Below are 14945 nucleotides of genomic sequence, written 5' to 3'. Positions count from 1 at the left end.
TGCTCAATTGGTACCAAGGGGCCCAAAGAGTGCCCAGAAAAAATTCCCCACACCATGACACCACCACCACCAGCCTGAACCGTTGATACAAGGCAGGATGGATCCATGCTTTCATGTTGTTTACGCCAAATTCTGACCCTACCATCCGAATGTCGCAGCAGAAATCGAGACTCATCAGACCAGGCAATGTTTTTCCAATCTTCTACTGTCCAATTTCGATGAGCTTGTGCAAATTGTAGCCTCAGTTTCCTGTTCTTAGCTGAGAGGAGTGGTACCCAGTGTGGTCTTCTGCTGCTGTAGCCCATCTGCCTCAAAGTTCGACGCACTGTGCGTTCAGAGATGCTCTTCTGCCTACCTTGGTTGTAACGGGTGGCAATTTGAGTCACTGTTGCCTTTCTATCAGCTCGAACCAGTCTGCCCATTCTCCTCTGACCTCTGGCATCAACATGGCATTTCCGGCCACAGAACTGCCGCTCACTGGATTTTTTTTCTTTTTCGGACCATTCTCTGTAAACCCTAGAGATGGTTGTGCGTGAAAATCCCAGTAGATCAGCAGTTTCTGAAATTCTCAGACCAGCCCTTCTGGCACCAACAATCATGCCACGTTCAAAGGCACTCAAATCACCTTTCTTCCCCATACTGATGCTCGGTTTGAACTGCAGGTGATTGTCTTGACCATGTCTACATGCCTATATGCACTGAGTTGCCGCCATGTGATTGGCTGATTAGAAATTAAGTCTTAACACACAGTTGGACAGGTGTACCTAATAAAGTGGCCAGTGAGTGTACATACTACATACATACTACATGCTACATACATACTACATACATACTACATATATACTACATGCATGCTACATACATACTACATGCTACATACATACTACATGCATGCTACATACATACTACATATATACTACATACATACTACATGCATGCTACATACATACTACATGCTACATACATACTACATACATACTACATGCATGCTACATACATACTACATGCTACATACATACTACATATATACTACATGCATGCTACATACATACTACATGCTACATACATACTACATATATACTACATGCATGCTACATACAATACATTCATACAATACATACATAGACATACAGTACATATAACATAGAGTAACATACTTACCAATACTTGTCACATTGTTCCCCGAAGCCATTGTCGTGTACGGAATAAATATTAACATAACAAACCACAAAAATACTCACCCATGATCCGAAGCAGTCCACGAGTGTGTCCCACGACGATCTTCGGTAGAGAATTGCAGCATCAGCTGATGCTGCCGCTCTCTACGGGCTGCAGGAATCCATTGACGGAAGGTAGGTATCCTTCCGCACTGTATTCCTCCGCCACTTAAAAAAAAAAGTCCCTAGTCTCACTTTATGCCATTGCTGCGTGGGAAATATGTATGTATTGTATGAATGTATTGTATGTAGCATGCATGTAGTATATACTGTATGTAGTATGTATGTAGCATGTAGTATGTATGTAGCATGCATGTAGTATATATGTAGTATGTATGTAGCATGTAGCATGTATGTAGCATGCATGTAGTATATATGTAGTATGTATGTAGTATGTATGTAGCATGTAGTATGTATGTAACATGCATGTAGTATGTATGTAGCATGCATGTAGTATGTATGTAGTATATATGTAGTATGTATGTAGCATGCATGTAGTATATATGTAGTATGTATGTAGTATGTATGTAGCATGTAGTATGTATGTAGCATGCATGTAGTATGTATGTAGCATGCATGTAGTATGTAAGTAGCATGCATGTAGCATGCATGTAGTATGTATGTAGCATGCATGTAGTATGTAGCATGTATGTAGTATATATGTAGTATGTATGTTACATGTAGTATATATGTAGTATGCATGTTGCATGCATGTAGTATATATGTAGTATGTATGTTGCATGCATGTAGTATATATGTAGTATGTATGTTGCATGCATGTAGTATATATGTAGTATGAATGTAGCATGTATGTAGTATGTAGCATGTATGTAGCATGCATGTAGTATGCATGTTGCATGTAGTATATATGTAGTATGTATGTTACATGTAGTATATATGTAGTATGCATGTTGTATGTATGTAGCATGTATGTAGCATGTAATTTTTTATTTTTTTTTTTACATTCAACACATTAGCCGGATGATGGGACTACTACTGTCCCATCATTGGCTAATGTGTCAATCACTGTCATGGTAGCAGGCATCGCCCGATGGGACTTGTAGTCCCATCGGACAATGCCTGCACAGACCCCCGAAGCCTGCACAGACCACCGGCAGGCCGGCACAGCCCCCCGGCAGGCCGGCACAGACCACCGGAGCCTGCACAGACCACCGGAGCCTGCACAGCCCCCCCGGCAGGCCGTCACAGCCCCCCCGGCAGGCCGGCACAGACCACCGGAGCCTGCACAGACCCCCTGGCAGGCCGGCACAGCCCCCCGAAAGGCCCGTACAGACCCCAGAGAGGCTGTACAAGGCAAAAATAGGGTTTTTCTTATTCCGATACCGGAAGTCCCATAGACTTGAATGGGACTTCCGGTATCGGAATCGGCGATACCGATACTTTTTTTTAAGATCGGCCGATCCATTCCGATCCGATACTTTGAAGTATCGGACGGTATCGCTCAACTCTACTGCACACCCGACAACTCGATGTCTGCCCTCAAACTGCCTGCCCGTGTATCCTCCCACAAATGCATTACAGTCTGCCTCTGTTCGCACAGCCTCTCAACCATGTGCATGGTGGAGTTCCACCTTGCTGCAACGTCTATGATTAGGCGGTGCTTGGGGAGGTGGAGCAATCGCTGCAGCCTCAGCATAGGACTGGAGTCTACGGGCGAGTGACAGATGTGTGAGCACAGTCTTCGCACCTTATGGAGCAGGGCTATTAACTCCGGATAATTATTTATGAAGCACTGCACCACCAGGTTCAAGGCGTGAGCCAGGCAAGGTGTCATGCCCACCATGTCTGTTATGCCGCATGACCCCTGGAGCAGTGTGCATGCGCACCGAACTATCATGCCCGCCATGTCTGGTATGCCGCATGACTCCTGGAGCAGTGTGCACACGCACCAAACTATCATGCCCCCCATGTCTGGTATGCCGCATGACTCCTGGAGCAGTGTGCATGTGCACTAAGCTATCATGCCCATTATGTCTTATGCTGCAAGATCCCTGGAAGCTGTGTGCACATGCACCTCGTGACTGTTGTGTTGCAAGATGCCTGGAGCAGGGTGCACACGCGCCTCATCTCATTGCTGCCTGCCAGTTTTACCTCATGGCTACACGCCGTTGCTGTGTGACCAGTCATCTCTGCTCTGCCTGCAGCGATCCTCTCTGTGTTCCTGGAGACCCTGATCATGTGACCATTCCTATGTTCCAGCACTGTCTGATCCAGCTATCCTCTCTGTGATCCTGGAGACCCTGACCATGTGACCTTTCCTATGTTCCAGCACAGTCTGATCCAGCAATCCTCTCTATGGTCCTGGAGGACTCGACCATGTGGTCCTCTCTATGGTCTTGGAGGACTCGACCATGTGATCCTCTCTATGATCCTGGAGGACTGAACCGGAAGACCTCTCCTGGTCCTGACCCGGAAGAGCAGGTGCTAATGCCCTATATATCAGACTGCCCCTTGCGATTGTCGGGGCCTGTGTTTCGTGTTGCTTACTGGCATGGCTGCTTGGTCTGCTGGGTCGCTCCCTGTATTCTGTGCCCCTGCACTCTGCCCTGTTGTGCGCCTCTGCACACGCACTGTGCTTGTACTCTGCCTCTTGTCCCGTGCCTTGTCTTGTGTTGTCTCTTGTGCTGTGTTTGTCCTTGTTATTCTTAGACTTGTAGTCCTTCCTCTGTTCTCTACCTTAGCCTGTTTTTTTATGTCTTGCCTTAGCTATTTTTGACTTGTATTCCTTCCTCTGTTCTCTGCCTTGCCTGTTTCGCCATGTCTGGCCTTTGCTATTCTGAGCCTTGTAGTATTCCACGTTCTCTGTCTCTGCCTGGTTTTCCTTACTCCGCCCTCTGGTGCTCGCTAGCACATTCCATGTCTAGTCTCAAGGTTCTGCCTTGACCCGGCTCTGGGCTTCGGCCTACACTCTGTTGCTAGACTCTGTCCTATGGTGCTCTCTAGCACATTTCATGGCTAGTCTCAAGGCTCTCCCTTGACCCGGCTCTGGGCTTCGGCCTACGCTCCGCTGCTAGTCCTATACTCTCTCTGAACTGGCTGAATGCTTCTGCCTACGTTCCGCTCCTTATTCCGTACTTTGCATAGCCTTGTTTTACCTTGATTCTTGCTTTGCCTTGCCTTGTTTCTTCACGTGCCCTTTGCACGTGCCTGGCCTTCCCTCATCCGCCTGTTTGTGCCTCAGCCGTGCCACGCTATACGTGCCCGCCTGTCTGTGCCTCAGCCGTGCTCGTCGGCCAGTGACTAAGCTGTATCCGCCTGTTGTGCTTCAGCCGTGCTTGTCTCAGTCGTGCCCACCGGTCTGAGCCTCAGCCTGACCAGCTAGCCAGTGCCACAGCCATGCTCTGCTTCCTTGCACCCACGCTGCCCCACACTGTGCATTGCGGGCTTCTCTAATAGCACGCGCAGGCCCTAGCCTGCTCCTTGGCATACCTCCCCGTGCTTCTGTAAAAATATGCGCAGGTCTTGCCTTGTACCCTGTCGGGCTCTCTAGCACGCACAGGCCCTAGCCTATACCCTGTCGTGCCCTCTTGCACGCACAGACCCTAGCTTGTAGCCTGTCGTGCCCTTTTGCAGGCACAGGCCTTAGCCTGAACCCTGGCGTGCCTCCTAGCACGCGCAGGCCCTTGCTTCAGCCTGAACCCTGGCGTGTCTCCTAGCACGCGCAGGCCCCTGACTTGAACCTGACCCTGGGGTGCCCCTCTGCACACGCAGGACTATGCCTTGCACCCTGACCCTGGCGTGTCCCTCGGCATGCGCAGGACATTGCCTTGGACCTTGAACCCTGGCGTGTCCCTACATACGCACCATGTCTTGTACTTTGAACTTTGAACCCTGTCATGTCCCCTACACACGCACCGTGTTTTGTACTTTAAACCTGGCGTGTCCCCTACACACGCACCTTGCCTTGCACCTTGCCCTGGACCCTGGTGTGCCCCTAGCACGCACCCTGCCTGGAACTTTGCCTTGGACCTTGGCGTGTTCCCTAACACGCACCATGTGTGGAGATCTGTCATGCCTCCTTGCCTGAACCTGGTTTGCCTGCCGGATGCCTGGAACCTGCCGATCGCTGCCAGAGATTGTAAGCCTGACGACTGCGGCCTGATGGCCTGAGCTGATATCCGCAGCCTGATGCCCTGATCATGTCGATCATTTGCCAGCTGTCCAGAGTCCAATGCCATTGAGCCCTTGCATGTGCCCAGGTGTGCCACCTGGCACATACCATGCCATGGACCTTGGCGTGCCAACGCACGCACCTTGCTGTGTTTTCCTGCTATCACGTTTTGCACCTGTTGTTACACTGAGTTCGCCTTAATGAAGATACCTTGAACCCACGCCTTGTCTTGTCTTGTCTCCTGCACGTCCCTTGTAGTCAGACACTCGTGTCTTCCTTGAGCCGGCCGTCTGATTCCAGCAGTCGTGGTGGCTCACCCCCGTGGTCTTGCCCCTGACACTCCCTGTATAGGGGGTGGTTCCTCAGAAGGTCAACTCGCCCTCGGTGGGTGGGTGCCACGACCCAGAGGGTCCACTCTAGAAAATGACTCAGCGATAGCTGACTCTGTCACACAAGGTATGTGTCTGAATTTTGCCAGGGCTATGGCCGCCACAAAATTATAGCCGTTATCACTGACTACCTTGCCTGGCTCAAGATGTAGACTGCCCAGCCATGACTACAGTGGGCTAGGCAGCACTGACCCACTACCGCTGTCCCCTGTGGACCCTGCATCCACCACATTAACCCAGTGCGCAGTGATGGACACGTAACGGCCCTGGCCATGCCTACTGGCCCATGCATCTGTTGTGAGGTGCACCTTTCCACTCAATGATTGTTTGAGTGCATGGACAATACGGTCTTTCAAATGCAGGTGGAGGGCAGGGATGGCTTTCCTAGAAAAGAAGTGCCGACTGGGTAGGTCAAAGTGTGGGACAGCGTAGGCCATGAGCTCTCAGAACGCTGCGCTTTCAACCAAATGTAAGGGCATCATCTCTAATGAGATCAGTTTGGCAATGTAGGCATTCAAAGGCAGTGTACGCGGATGAGAGGATGAGTACTTTCTTGTCCTACTCAGAGTGTCTGCTAGGGTGAGCTGGACTTGAGAGCTGCATATGGGGGAACTAGCGGTGGACATGGCAGACTGAGAGGGGGTTGGTGATGGTGATGGTGGTGGTGGTGCTGATGGCCTAGATTCAGTCTTTCGTTCCAAAAACATAGTGATTCCCTGACTGCTTTGGCCTTGCGATGACACTTCAACATTTCTTGCTGGTGGTGTGCTAACCGGTGGGCTTAGAGTGGGGGAAGCGATGTATCATTGCTGGCTACCTTCAGTCGGAGCAGGTGCACATGTGCTATGTGAGGTTTTGCAGTGCGTCCACGCTTGCAAGTGCATGGTGTTTAAATGTCTAAGCAGGCAACTGGTATTCAAATTTCGGAGATTTTTCTCTCGGCTAAAGGTCCTTGCACACTTCTTACAGATAACCTTTGCCTCATCAATAGGATTTTGGTCAAAAAAGTGCCACACTGCACTCTTCCTACTGTGGGATAAATTTTCAGGGCTTGCACGCTGTGATAATTTGACTGTCTGGCCAAGCTGTCCTGCAACTCATTTTGTTTTTAAAACTGCTACGGGCCTGCCAGATAACCGCAGCTGCGATGTCGACAGGGCCGGTTTTAGGCAAAGTGGGGCCCTAGGCAAAGTTTAAAATGGGGCCCCAAATGCTAACATATTGCACCATCACACAGAAGCATTTCTATTGTATTTACATGCGCTGAGTTCAGGCCGATAAATGATCGACAAAATTGAAGAAGTCGTTCAATACTTGCTTCCCAGCCTCTTTCCACCATCTGAGAAAGAATGATGGGGACAGAACGATCACTAAGGGTGTGTGCACACGTTGCGGTTTTTGCTGCGGATCCGCAGCAGATTTGGTCCTGCAGATCCGCAGCAGTTTCCATGCAGTTTACAGTACCATGTAATCCTATGGAAAACCAAATCCGCCGTGCACATGCGGAAAATTCCGCGCAGATTTGCTGTGGTTTATTCGCAGCATGTTACTTCTATTTTGCGGAACCGCAGCTGCAGTGTACGTTCCGGGACACAAATCAATCAATCTCTCTCTCATCTGCACTGCCAAACCTCAATAGAACCTGCATCAAATCCACTGTACACATGCTAGGAATCCGCAGGAAAAATGCATGTGTTTTACCCTGCGGTTTCTGCCAAGAGATATGGATTCTCTGCAGAAAAAGCCACAGACTGATCCGCAACGTGTGCACACACCCTAACAGATCACCATAAAGTATCATGTTATCAGCAGCACATCTACAGTTTACACCCCATAGTCCTCCATATAATATAATCTGCCCAATAGTCCTCCATATAGTATAATATACTCCTCAGTCCTCCATATAGATTAATACACTCCTTATAGCCCTCCATATATTAAAATACACTGCTCAGTCCTCCATATAGTATAATACACTCCTCATAGCTTTCCATACATTAAAATACACTGCTCAGTCCTCCATATAGTATAATACACTCCTCATAGTTCTCCATATAGTATAATGCACCGCCATAGTCACCCATGTAGTACAATTCACTTCCCATAGCATAATGCACCCCATAGTTCTTCATATAATGTATTCCCCATAGTCCTAGATACAGTATAATGCACCCCACATATAGTATAATGCAGCCACCCAATAGAGCATAATGCAGCCACCCCACAGAGTATAATGCAGCCCTACCATACAATATAATGTAACCCCCATAGAATATAATGCAGCCCCCCTCTTATAGTATAATGCAGCCACCCCTTAGAGAATAATGCAGCTACCCCAGAGTATAATGCAGCCATTCCACAGAATATAATGTAACCTCCATAGAATATAATGCAGCCCCACCCCCCCATATAGTATAATGCTGCCCCTTCATAGAATATATGGCAACCCCCTCATAGGATATAATGCAGCCCGTTTTATATAGTATAATGTAGCTAATCCATAGAATACAATGCAGCCCTCCTCATATAGTATAATGCAGCCCCCATCGAATATAAAAAATATAATACAGCCCCCCCATAGAATATAATCTGCAATGAGTTTGTATGTTCTCCCCGTGTTTGCATGGGTTTCCTCCGGGTACTCCGGTTTCCTCCCACATTCTAAAGACATACTGATAGGGAATTTAGATTGTGAGCCCCTTCGGGGACAGTGATGATAATGTGTGCAAACTGTAAAGCGCTGCGGAATATGTTAGCGCTATATAAAAATAAAGATTATTAATGTAGCCCCAAATAGAATATATTACAGCCCACCTCCCATAGAATATAATGTAGCCCCGCATATTATATAACACAGCCTCCCCTATAGAATTTAATGTAAAATGTACCCCCCATGGTATATAACACAGCCGCATAGTATATAGCCCAGCACCACATGGTATATAGCCCAGCACCACATGGTATACAGCCCAGCCCATCATGGTATACAGCCCAGCCCACCATGGTAAACAGCCCAGCCCACCATGGTATACAGCACAGCATGGTATACAGCCCACCATGGTATAATACAGCCCACCATGGTATAATACAGCCCACCATGGTATGCAGGCTGTATACCATGCTGGACTGTATACCATGGTGGGCTGTATATTACAGCCCAGCATGGTATACAGCCCACCATGGTATAATACAGCCCGGCATGGTATAATACAGCCCAGCATGGTATATAGCCCCCCCAGAATGGTATAATACAACCCAGCATGGCCTAATACAGCCCAGCATGGTATATAGCCCCCCAAAATGGTATAATACAGCCCAGCATGGTATTTAGCCCCCGGAATGGTATAATACAGCCCAGCATGGTATAATACAGCCCAGCATGGCATATAGCACCCCAGAATGGAACATTACAGCCCAGTATGGTATATAGCCCCCCAAAATGGTATAATACAGCCCAGCATGGTATAATACAGCCCAGCATGGTATATAGCCCCCCAGAATGGTGTAATACAGCCCAGCATGGTATAATACAGCCCAGCATGGTATATAGCCCCCCCAGAATGGTATAATACAGCACAGCACAGTACAATACAGCCCAGCATGGTATATACCCCCCAGAATGGTATAATACAGCCCAGAATGGTATAATACAGCCCATCATGGTATATAGCCCCCCCAGAATGGTATAATACAGCACAGCACAGTATAATACAGCCCAGCATGGTATATCACCCCCCAGAATGGTATAATACAGCCCAGCAAGGTATAATACAGCCCAGCATGGCATATAGCCCCCCCAGAATGGTATAATACAGCCCAGCACGGTATAATACAGCCCAGCATGGTATATAGCCCCCACAGAATGGTGTAATACAGCCCAGCATGGTATAATACAGCCCAGCATGGTATATGGCCCCCCAGGAATGGTGTAATACAGCCCAGCATGGTATAATACAGCCCAGCATGGTATATAGCCCCACCAGAATGGTATAATAGAACCCAGCACAGTATAATACAGCCCAGCATGGTATATAGCCCCCCCTAGAATGGTATAATACAGCCCAGCATGGTATATAGGCCCCCAGAATGGTGTAATACAGCCCAGCATGGTATAATACAGCCCAGCATGGTATATAGCCCCACCAGAATGGTATAATGGAGCCCAGCACGGTATAATACAGCTTAGCATGGTATATAGCCCCCCCAGAATGGTGTAATACAGCCCAGCATGGTATAATACAGCCCAGCATGGTATATAGCCCCCCCAGAAGGGTGTAATACAGCCAAGCATGGTATATAGCCCCCCAGAATGATATACTACGGCCCAGCATGGTGTATAGCCCCCCCCAGCAAGGTATGATACAGCCCAGCATGGTATATAGCCCCCCCAGAATGGTGTAATACAGCACAGCATGGTATAATACAGTCCAGCATGGTATAATACGGCCCAGCATGGTATATAGCCCCCCCAGAATGGTATAATACAGCCCAGCATGGTATATAGCCCCCCCAGAATGGTGTAATACAGCCCAGCATGGTATATAGCCCCCCCAGAATGGTGTAATACAGCCCAGCACGGTATAATACAGCCCAGCATGGTATATAGCCCCCCAGCATTGTATGATACAGCCCAGCATGGTATATAGCCCCCCAGAATGGTGCAATACAGCCCAGCACGGTATAATACAGCCCAGCGTGGTATAATACGGCCCAGCATGGTATGATACAGCCGAGCATGGTATATAGCCCCCCCAGAATGGTGTAATACAGCCCAGCACGGTATAATACAGCCCAGCATGGTATAATATGGCCCAGCATGGTATATAGCACCCCCAGCATGGTATGATACAGCTGAGCATGGTATATAGCCCCCCCAGAAGGGTGTAATACAGCCCAGCATGGTACATAGCCCCCAGAATGGTATAATACGGCCCAGCATGGTATATAGCCCCCCCAGCATGGTATGATGCAGCCCAGCATGGTATATAGCCCCCCCAGAATGGTGTAATACAGCCCAGCATGGTACATAGCCCCCAGAATGGTGTAATACGGCCCAGCATGGTATATAGTCCCCCCTGAATGGTGTAATACAGCCCAGCACGGTATAATACAGCCCAGCATGGTATATAGCCCCCCCAGAATGGTATAATACAGCCCAGCATGGTATAATACAGCCCAGCATGGTATATAGCCCCCCCAGAATGGTATATTACAGCACAGCACGGTATAATACAGCTTAGCATGGTATATAGCCCCCCCAGAATGGTGTAATACAGCCCAGCATGGTATAATACAGCCCAGCATGGTATATAGCCCCCCCCAGAAGGGTGTAATACAGCCCAGCATGGTATATAGCCCCCCAGAATGGTATAATACGGCCCAGCATGGTGTATAGCCCCCCCAGCAAGGTATAATACAGCCCAGCATGGTATATAGCCCCCCAGAATGGTGTAATACAGCCCAGCATGGTATAATACAGCCTAGCATGGTATAATACAGCCCAGCATGGTATATAGCCCCCCCAGAATCGTAGAATACAGCTCAGCATGGTATGATACAGCCGAGCATGGTATATAGCCCCCCAGAATGGTGTAATACAGCCCAGCACGGTATAATACAGCCCAGCATGGTATAATACGGTCCAACATGTTATATAGCCCCCCCAGCATGGTATGATACAGCCGAGCATGGTATATAGCCCCCTAGAAGGGTGTAATACAGCCCAGCATGGTATATAGCCCCCCAGAATGGTATAATATGGCCCAGCATGGTATATAGCCCCCCCAGCACGGTATGATACAGCCCAGCATGGTATATAGCCCCTCCAGAATGGTGTAATACAGCCCAGCACGGTATATAGCCCCCCAGAATGGTATAATAAAGCCCAGCATGGTATATAGCCCCCCAGAATGGTGTAATACAGCCCAGCACAGTAAAATACAGCCCAGCATGGTTTATAGCCCACCCAGAATGGTATAATACAGCCCAGCATGGTATTGTGGCGCCCCTGAGGGTTCAGTCGCCACAGAGGTACTGCACCTCCTCCTGAGGTGTGGTACCCCACCATTCTGGTAAGGTGGTGACACCTGACCACACTCCAACACCTGCACCCCACACAACATAGTAGTGTAGCAAAGCACCTTTGGTGGCTCCCTGCTTGGAACACGAAGAGTGCTGGGAGGTGGGTGGAGCTTAGTCTGCACAAGAGAGGAGATTATTAGGACTAGGTCAGTCTGTGAGATGAGATCCCCTGAGTGGGATGGATGGAAGGAAGTGCTGCAGCCGGCCCCAGTGACCTGGGTCTGCTGGCAAAGGAAAGAGATATATAGAAAGCCTAATTCTCCATAAGAAAGATAGTTTTGTACGGAACGTGAGGAGAAGAAGAGAACTAAGGCCCTGATGGCATTCACCCTCGGGTATTAAGGGAGTTAAGTAATGTGATAGACAGGCCTCTATTCCTTATATTTAAAGACTCTATAGAAACAGGGTCTGTTCCTTTTGATTGGCGGCAAGCAAATGTGGTACCAATATTCAAAAAGGGGTGTAAAAGGGAACCTGGAAACTATAGGCCGGTAAGCTTAACATCTGTTGTGGGTACAATTTTTGAAGGGTTTCTATGGGATACCATTATGGAATATCTCAATGTTAATAAATGTTTAATTCCATATCAACATGGATTTATGAAGGATCGCTCCTGTCAAACTAACCTGATCAGCTTCTATGAGGATGTAAGCTCTCAAATGGACCAAGGAGAATCATTGGATGTCATTTATCTCGACTGCTCTAAAGCATTTGACACTGTCCCACATAAAAGATTGGTAAGTAAGATGAGAAAGCTTGGGCTAGGGGAAAATGTGTGTAGATGGGTAGGTAGCTGGCTTAGTGATAGAAAACAAAGAGTGGTTATTAATGGGGCATACTCAGATTGGGCCAGGGTTACTAGTGGGGGACCACAGGGTTCTGTATTGGGCCCCCTACTATTTAATATATTTATTAATGATCTAGTGGATGGCTTACACAGTAAAATATCAGTATTTGCAGATGATACAAAACTATGTAAGGTAGTTAACACAAAGGAGGACAGTTTGCAACTACAGACAGATTTGAGTAAATTGGAGAATTGGGCTGAAAAATGGCAAATGAGGTTTAACACAGATAAGTGTAAGGTTATGCACATAGGAAGGAGAAACAGATGCTACAATTACTTACTAAATGGGAAACTGCTGGGGAAATCAGACATGGAAAAAGACTTAGGCATCTTAGTCAATAAGAATCTAAATTGGAGTGCCCAGTGTCAGGCAGCTGCCACCAAAGCCAATAGGGTCATGGGATGCATTAGAAGAGGTCTGGGGACATGAGATGAAAACATAATTCTCCCTCTGTACAAATCACTCGTCAGACCACACTTGGAGTATTGTGTGCAATTTTAGACGCCGGTGCTCAAGAAAGACATTACTGAACTTGAAAGGGTTCAAAGGCGGGCTACTAAAATGATAAATGGAGTTGGTTCACTACAATACCCAGAAAGGTTATCAAAATTAGGTCTATTTACTCTAGAAAAGAGAAGAATTAGGGGAGACCTAATATATATGTACAAGTATATCAAAGGGCAATACAGAGATCTCTCCATTGAACTGTTTGTACCAAGGACTGTGACAAGAATAAGGGGGCATTCTCTTCGTTTGGAGGAAAGACAATTTCTGCACCAGCATAGAAGAGGCTTCTTCACGGTAAGAGCAGTGAGGCTCTGGAATTCTCTTCCTGAGGAAGTGGTGATGGCCAACTCACTGAATGAATTTAAGAAAGGAATGGATGCTTTTCTTGTGAGTAACAGCATAGAAGGTTACGAATAACAGAATTTTATAGGTAGATGGTTGACCCAGCTTAGGGGAAGGAATTTTTTTCCCTATGAAGAAAATTGGCTTCTACTCTGTGGGTTTTTTGCCTTCCCCAGGATCAACAATGCAGAACAGCTGCACTAAAAATAGGCTGAACTAGATGGACATAAGCTTCCTTCAGCCTTCAAAACTATGTAACTATGTAACTATGTATATACTGGTGCTGAGGCTTACGTATATACTGTTGCTGAAGCTTACGTATAGGTAGGTGCTAACTCAAGGCTGATGTATATACAGTTTACAGTGTATATACATCAGCCATTTTGGGCACAGTGGCTGGTATGAAAAGAAAGAAAGAACAGAGAGAGAAAACAGAGAGAGAGAAAGAAAGAACAGAGAGAGAAAGAAAGAGGGGACATAAAAAAGAACAGAGAGAGAGAAAAAAAAGAAAGAGGGGAAAGAAAGAAAGAAAAAAAGAACAGAGAGAGAAAGATGGGAAAGAAAGAACAGAGAGAGAATGAAAGAGATAGAAAGAACAGAGAGAGAGAGAAAGAGAAAGAAAGAACAGAGAGAGAACAGCGAGAGAGAAAGAAAGAAGGAAAGAAAGAGAACAGAGAGAAAGAAAGAACAGAGAGAGAAAGAAAGAAAAGAGAGAAAGAAAGAAAGAAAGAAAGAAAGAAAGAAAGAGGGGAAAGAAAGAAAGAAAGAGAAAGAAAGAACATAGAGAAAGAAAGAGTGGAAAGAAATAAAGAAAGAACAGAAAGAAAGAAAGAACAAAGAGAGAAAGAAAGAGTGGACAAAGAAATAAAAAACAGATAGAGAGAAAGAAAGATGGGAAAGAAAGAAAGAAAGAAAGAACAGAGAGAGAGAAAGAGAGGAAAGAAAAAGAACAGAGAAAGAAAGAACAGAGAGAGAAATAAAGAAAGATTAGAGAGAGAAAGAAAGAACAGAGAGAGAGAAAGGAAGAGGGGAACGAAAGAAAGAACAGAGAGAAAGAAAGAAAGAAAGAAAGAAAGAACAGAATGAGAGAGAAAGAAACAAAGAAAGATTAGAGAGTGAAAGAAGGAAAGAACAGAGAGAGAAAGAAACAGAGCGAGATAGAAATATTCTATAAAGATACTATAGCAGCTCGGCTCCCATTGTACTGCCCACCTGATCCTCCCGATGCAGGACATATCATGATCTGCTTACATGGCAGGCATCCCCGATTCCAAGGCAATCCCGCTGTCCATGCTGTCGGAGGAGGACATGGTGATCTGAAGCATTCCCTGAAGTGTCTCCATGGTTCCATCACATTCTCATCCCAAAATTACCTAATTTCTGGTCAGCTTCTAGCACGTCACTTCCGGTAGAACGTCACGTGTGAGTT

The sequence above is a fragment of the Dendrobates tinctorius genome, unplaced genomic scaffold (assembly GCF_039654945.1).
Source record: "Dendrobates tinctorius isolate UK_male_01 unplaced genomic scaffold, ASM3965494v1 ptg000023l, whole genome shotgun sequence".
In the NCBI taxonomy this organism is placed as follows: Eukaryota; Metazoa; Chordata; class Amphibia; order Anura; family Dendrobatidae; genus Dendrobates; species Dendrobates tinctorius.
This window is presented reverse-complemented; position numbering follows the sequence as displayed.